The 6,801-nt window shown below is 45.9% G+C and overlaps 1 long non-coding RNA gene across 4 annotated transcripts; it reads right to left on the bottom strand.

Annotated features, from left to right (window-relative positions):
• Window positions 1–513: 513 nt before the first annotated feature.
• LOC138815320 (uncharacterized) lies at window positions 514–5,872 on the bottom strand. 4 transcript variants are annotated; one of them, XR_011368292.1, is made up of 4 exons: window positions 5,475–5,872; window positions 4,849–4,965; window positions 4,311–4,447; window positions 514–1,322 (listed from the first exon to the last, which is right to left on the bottom strand). It is a non-coding gene; the product is annotated as an uncharacterized lncRNA (long non-coding RNA). The 4 variants fall into 4 exon arrangements; XR_011368291.1 differs by lacking the exon at window positions 5,475–5,872 and adding an exon at window positions 5,344–5,375; XR_011368290.1 differs by lacking the exon at window positions 5,475–5,872 and adding an exon at window positions 5,192–5,281.
• Window positions 5,873–6,801: the final 929 nt, after the last annotated feature.

The raw sequence follows: 6,801 nt of genomic DNA, 5'->3' as shown, positions 1-6,801 counted from the left end.
GCAGCGTCACACAGTCGACAGGAAAATTGGGTCATGGATAAAATCTGTGGGAGAAAGAAGCACGGGTAGGAAGCTCAGAACCCATGTAGGGCTTAGAGCCTGGTGTGCTTTCTGTTGGAACAGTCTTGAGAGTAGAGGAGTTTGGTCAAATGAAGCAAATTAACTTGAGCATTCCAGGAAGTGAGATCATCGTATAAAACCCTAGAGAAATGAAGGGGTTCTGGGGCTTTACTCCATGGCCCACACATAGAGTTCAAAATGGCAGAGTTACAAGAGAAGGCTAGGGAAAAGTAAGACCTAGAGGTTGCATAGCCTTGAAGACCAAATTCAGGAAGGTAACCTTCCTTTGATGGATACCACAGAGGCCAGCAAATGTTCCCATGGGTCAATTCAAATAATTCAGGAAGTGCCCTGTGGACCAGCCACACAGAGAACAAACAAACAAACACACTGATAGTGGAGTGGGGCAGGCGGGGGGGGGGGGGGGGTAGGAACACGAGGTAAATAAAACCAAGAAAGAAACAGGAATATAGCAAAAGTTCTCCTGGGCCATGCCCAGGTGAAGAAAGCAGATAGCCAGATACCTACAGTTGAATTCAGGAACGTGGTTTGGACTGAAAAGAATAACGTAATGACCCATGTACAAATGACCATGGAAGCCAGTTTTATTTATATTATATTATGTCAAGCAAAATGTGTACAGTTGAGAATAGAAGAAAGCTGCCAAAACTCTGTTTAGAGTCACTCGTATCTACTAGATTTTTTTAAATAGGAAGATGGTTGGGCACTGGTGACTCATGTCTGTAATCCAAGCTACTCAGGAGGCTGAGATCTGAGGGTCACTGTTCAAAGCCAGCCCAGACAGGAAACTCTGTGATAAGAGTCTGTGAGACTCTTATCTCCAATTAACCACCAGAAAAGCAGAAGTAGCACTGTGGCTCAAGTGGTAGGGCAGTAGCCTTGAGTGAAAGAGCTCAGAGACAGTGCCCAGGCCCTGAATTTAAGCCCCAGGACTGGCCAAAAGAAAAAGAAAAAAAAAAGAGGATAAAGAAGTAAATTTAGACTAGCTGTGGGTAAACTTGACTTTGAAAGGACGCAAGCTGCTAGGAGAAGGTAGAGAGGAATGGAAGGGAAAGATTACATCATGGCCAATCACAGTCTAGTGATGATTCTTCATTGCTGAAGGAGGATTTCCAGATCCCACAAGATACTAATTTACACAGGCTACGCGTTCACTTCCTCATGAGAGGGTGTGGGAAAGAAACAAGACTCACGGAAGCTTCAGGTCAGAACTCCTCCAGCACATGTATTTTGAGGAGACCCTATAGAGAGTAATAAAATGGCATCAGATTAAGACCCAGACTACCCCCTGGCCACCTCTTTCTAGCTTATAACCTTAGGCAAGTTTTATCTCAGAGCCGGAGTGTTCTCTGTAAAAATTCGCCAATACTATCTACCTCTCGGTATCACAGGCCCATTGTGAGAATTAAATAGAGTGGCACGTGGGAAACGGGAAAGCCCTGTGTGATTGTGAGGTGCGATTGTGACAAGAGGGACTTTCTGGTTGTCCTTTGCCATTTGCTGATGGGCCTTTCTCTGAGGAAGTGATATCAGGCATCCTAGTAAAAGTTCCTTCAAAACTCCAGGCAGAAGCTCCCTTTGGTCTCTTTCTATCCGCCCCCTTTCCCTATCCACTGGTGAGAGAAAGTTCTGTGGATACCAAAGCTGGGGTTTTTCTCTTCTTTTTTTAGAAGTCAAAACAAAATGAAAAGTTGAAGTAGCTTTATCGCTAATCATCTTAAACCACCGATAGAAGCTAATTGTGGAGGTGTATTGCCTGTAACTCATAGCTACTCATTGAAGCAGAGATAGGATCGGTTCTAGGCTGACCTGAACAACAACAAGAAATTAGTGAGACCCTATCTTAAAATCAAACTAGATTTGGCACTAGCTCTGATGGAGACAGAGGTAAGAGGGCCAAATTCCAAGTCCAGCCACAAGCAAAAAGGAGACACCACCTGACAAATCTATAAAACAAAAAGGACTTGGAGATAGGGTTCAGGTGGTAGTTAAAAACAAGGCCCCGGTTCAAACCTTAGTACTGTCCCACCCTCCTCCCCCCTCCCTAAAGAAGTTGATGGTGGGAAAAAAATAGGCAGACACATTTTCTTTCCAGATATTTAATCTACCCAGTTCTGACTCTTTGGAAAGAAATCTTTGTGGTGGTCTTGTCTTAATGAAAGATGGTGTTATACCATATGCCTGCTAAGATAGCCAGCCTATGGCACCAACAGGTGACACAGACATACATTTTCCCTCTCTTTTGTTGTTTTTAAATAATCTTCCCATCCCAGTTAAAAACAAAACAAAATAAAACAAAAAACCCCTCCCCAGGACGTTTGTTGCTCATATCTCTGTTTTCAGTTCATATAAAATAAAATTACTTGGTTCTGGGGACTTTGACTTCAAAACTACGACTACAAACCAACATGCTGTGACCTGAAGCTATATTTTCAAGTACGTCTTATTTAAGCCATGAATGGGGTTTTTAAATCGATATGTTTTGTATTCAAACATAATGTTGAAAGGCAGGTAACATGAGGCCCAGATTTTATTCCCCACAAATACCAAACAATTAGGCTGACATCCTACTCTTTATTTTATCCCAAACCCCACTCCTTCTTATTGTCTTCTCAAGCTAATATGCACAGGTCCCTGAAGATTTCACACCCCTGGTTTAAAATAAACCAGCATATTATAATGGGAGAGAAGTTTGTTGCAAAGTTTGTTTCAAAGAAACAAGGGCGTAACTTTCACCAGCCCCAATACATCTTCATCTTCTAAAAACCAAGAAACTACTTTAATTGGAGATTCTACAGACGTAGAAGTCAAACTCTTTCCTTGCTATTATGACAGAGATTTTTAAAAAATAATTTAACAAATTGAAAAGACTGTTTTTTGCAGAAGGTCTAATGCAGGGCCCAAAAGAAAGATTTGTATGACTCCAAATGCACAGGCTATTGGCCAAACCAGTCTAGAAAGTTCTTCTGACCCTTGTGAGGTCAAGAAACTTTGGTCACCTGTTACTGAATGGAAAGACCAAGTGCGTTCCAGATTTATTAACACAAGCAGACTTGTGTCATGGCTGGTCTGTGCCATATACAAGAAATATCCCCCAAGCGGTGCATTCTTTGGCTTTCGTCAAACGGTCTGTTGTCTGTGGAATTTCCCATTCTCCAGCCCCAGAGCAGAAACAACAACCCTTCCCCCTCCACACCCACCATCATGACCGTCATGAGGCTTAAGGAGGATCATTTGTTTTCATTACAACCCCCTTGAAGCCCTTCCTTCCCTCCTCATTAATGAATTTCCAAGTCTTTCATCCAAAAACAAAAACAAAAAAAAACAAAACACGCACACACGCACGCACACACACACGCGCGCACACACAAAGGAGCTGGCAGAGGACATAGTTAAGTGGCTAGCACACATGCGTCTGCCAGCTTTCGCGAGAGGAGCAGGCCAATGACTGATTTCGAGGAGGGGGCTGACATCTTTGGTTAGTATGCTAATTTCGTCTCGTGCATTTAATATTCAGATCAGGTCCTTACAGGCCCTCCCGAGCGGCAGAGTCCAGGGATGGGTGGCTGTCTGCCTTGCTTGCAGCATTCAACATGCTCTGTATGCATTACAGAAATACCCAAACATTCCATCTGTTCTAACTTTATGGGGTTCCCCCCCCACACACACACACACACTTATTCTTTCAGACTGACACACGGACACAGAGCTGCACACATACACAGCACGCACACACACACCACGGATGCTACTGCATGCATGCACAAACACCTCCGCAGACACGCGTCTCTGAATGTGGAAGACATGCCATGGAAGGCATTCCAGCCCACCCACAACTGGCTGCCTTCCACCTTCTTTGGGTGTCTCCAAAGAGCCACATCTGTAGGATACATTTCTCTGGCTTGGGAGACATGGAGTTTATTGGGAAGCCTATAAAATAATGAAGCAATGGCACAAAAGGTTAAAAAAAAAAACTCCAATCAGAAGATTATCTTAGCTTTTTCATTCTCAGAAATCCTTTTAAAAAATTCCAACTCCACTCATGAAAGAACCAAAAAAAACACCCACAAAACAACAGCAACAATAACAACAACTTATAGCTTCAATGAACTAAATCCCCAGAAAGAAGGAAAGAAATCTAGCTCATTTTCCCTCCCTGGGTGGAACTTATCATGTATATTTGGAACACTGTATTAAAAGAGTCCCGGGATGGTTGGTTTTGAACTCACCAAGCCACAGCTGGGTGGCCACAGAGAAGGAATCCCATGCTAGCTCCCACAGGGCCATTCCAGACAGCAAAGACCATCACCAGGAGCCCAGCCATGGAAAAAGTGAATGTCCTCTACCTCCTTCGCCCAGCGTATCTCTGTAAAACATTGAAGCACACAGCTTTCTGGAGACACAGACTCAGCAGCTCCTATTAGCACAAGGCACATGGAGAGGTTGCTTTAAATAGACTGAAGCAGTTTTGAGCAAGCAGAAAGCTCCAATTAAGAGGAAAGAACAGGTTGGTTTTTATTGTTTGGGTTTGGTTTGGGGTTAGGGTCTCTCTCTCTCTCTCTCTCTCTCTCTCTCTCTCTCTCTCTCTCTCTCTCTCTCTCTCTCTCTCTCTCTCTCTCTCTCTCTCTCTCTCTCTGTATGACATAACTATATAACCCGGCATGCCGTGGCTTGTCCCTCTGGACAGAGTGGTGGTCTTGCGCCCAGCATGCTATTCCAGATCTGCCTGATGAATCCCCCCAGCCATTGCTGCCCGTCGCTTCCTACCGGAGCGATGAGTGTTTTCTTCTCCAAGCTGCAGACTTGATTTGCCTTGAATTTTTTTTTCTTTTGGCTCCAATCCAAGATGTTTTCCTGTCATTTCACTGTCTTTGCCAGTAATCCCTTTTTTAAACATTGCCAACAATTAGCCGATTTAGCTCCACCAACCCACCCAAGCCCCCCATATCCAGGCAAACACATACCACTCCAACTCTCCACCGAGCCCCCATCCTGCCTTGTTTTCTTGTTTTGGTTTGGTTTTTTTTTTTTTTGCCTTGAAGTCTTAAGAAATTACGGCTTCTCATTAGCTGGAGAGCACGTTTGGAACCGGCTGGGTGTTTTTACTCACTTAGTAAGTGATGCTGGCCTTTTTTTTTTTTTAATTATTCCCCATCCGCATGCCATCAGAGAGAAGCAAGCTGTTCTAGTTCATACTGAGAGATCGCATGTCTTCCTCCAGGCAGCGGGGAGGTGGGGAGGGAGGGGGAGGGTGGTTTTTACCTCAGTGCCCAGGCAATCATCTTCCTGGTCTATCAGCAAGCCAAAGGAATCTCATCTCCCCCAACTCCCCTCCCACCCCCCCAAAAAAACTCTTACGTCAGAGATACCAAAAATTATGAATCACTTCTCACCCCCAGAGCAGAAAACCTCCGTCCACAGTGGTTTGCACCGAACAGCACACCCAAGATTGGGAGTTGGGGGTGGGGGGCTCCCTCCAGCGATGGATCCTTGGGACCAGGTGTGCAATCCTTCAGATTCATTCTTCTTCCTATTGCTCCTTTCTCTTGCTCCCTCATCCACTCCTCCTTGCTCGTGGAAGCTCTCTGGTCTTCTCTTCCTCCTCCTTCTGTGATGCTGCCAGCCAGATCATCTGGGGTAGTGGTGGTGGTGGTGGTGGTGGTGATGTGAGGTGTCCCCTCTCCTCCTTTTCTGTTATTCTTTTTGTGTTGTTGTTGTTTCCCCCTGCAGCAGCTTTGGGCTGCTACTTCATTGCAAGCTGGGATCACCAAAGACACACGACTGGCTCACAATGAATAATCAATACGGGTATTGATCTGGGTTGGGTTGGGGGGGGAGAGAGAGAGAGAGAGAGAGAGAGAAAGAGAGAGAGAGAGAGAGAGAGAGAATGTTTGTAAATTCCTGAAAGGGGGAATCAGAAGCCGCAGTGGGCAGGGAGGCTCGTGGGCCACGACGATGCTGCGCTGCTGAGCCGATGGCAAGAAGGAAGCAAGACATGTTTTTTTGGACACCCCTCCCCAGCCCCCCAAGTTCGACTGGCTCCGGGGTGACGGGTACGGGAATGCGTGCAGCCTGCAGACGAGGGTGGGTGCGTGGGAAGAGAGGGGTGGCCTGTGTCCTCTTGTTTCTCTACAGCTGCTTTCCTCAGAAGAATCAAGAGCCAACCCCTCACCCCCCCCATACACACACACACACACACACACACACACACACCACTCCGTCAGCGCCATGTCCTGGCTGCAGGCCAACACTGTTTTGTTTTCATTATCACACGCTACTTTGCAATTTGCATAAATACAGGGTTATTTTTTATCGTGTGTGTGTGCGCGCGTGTGTGTGTGTGTGTGTGTGTGTGTGTGTGTGTCAACCAAAAGATAGAGGAAGGAGTGGGGGGGGGGTGTGAGGAAAAATAAATAAATAAGAGTCTTTGTTGTATGCAAGAAGGGGCTTTGCTGCCTACTCATTAAGGCGAAGGATTTACCTCCGGGACAAGGCAGGACTGTGGGCGCGAGGTAGAGGGCTGAGGAGATCACTGCCGGAAGAATAGAATACAGGAGAGAACAGAGGTGGCGGCTGACAGGCGCTGCAGCAGGCTACTCTCGGCTTGGCAAGAAAAGAAAAGAAAATGATACACCAAATAGGCAAGATCCCTTTCCTATGCACGGTTGGACACACCGCGCTCCGGTGCTACCACCAGGTTCTTTATCCCCATGGCCATCC

The sequence above is a fragment of the Dipodomys merriami genome, unplaced genomic scaffold (genome assembly GCF_024711535.1).
Source record: "Dipodomys merriami isolate MVZ:Mamm:240054 unplaced genomic scaffold, mDipMer1.0.p SCAF_64, whole genome shotgun sequence".
Classification (NCBI taxonomy): Eukaryota; Metazoa; Chordata; class Mammalia; order Rodentia; family Heteromyidae; genus Dipodomys; species Dipodomys merriami.
Note: the sequence above shows the minus strand (reverse complement) of the source record. Positions and strands in the feature narration are given on the sequence as shown.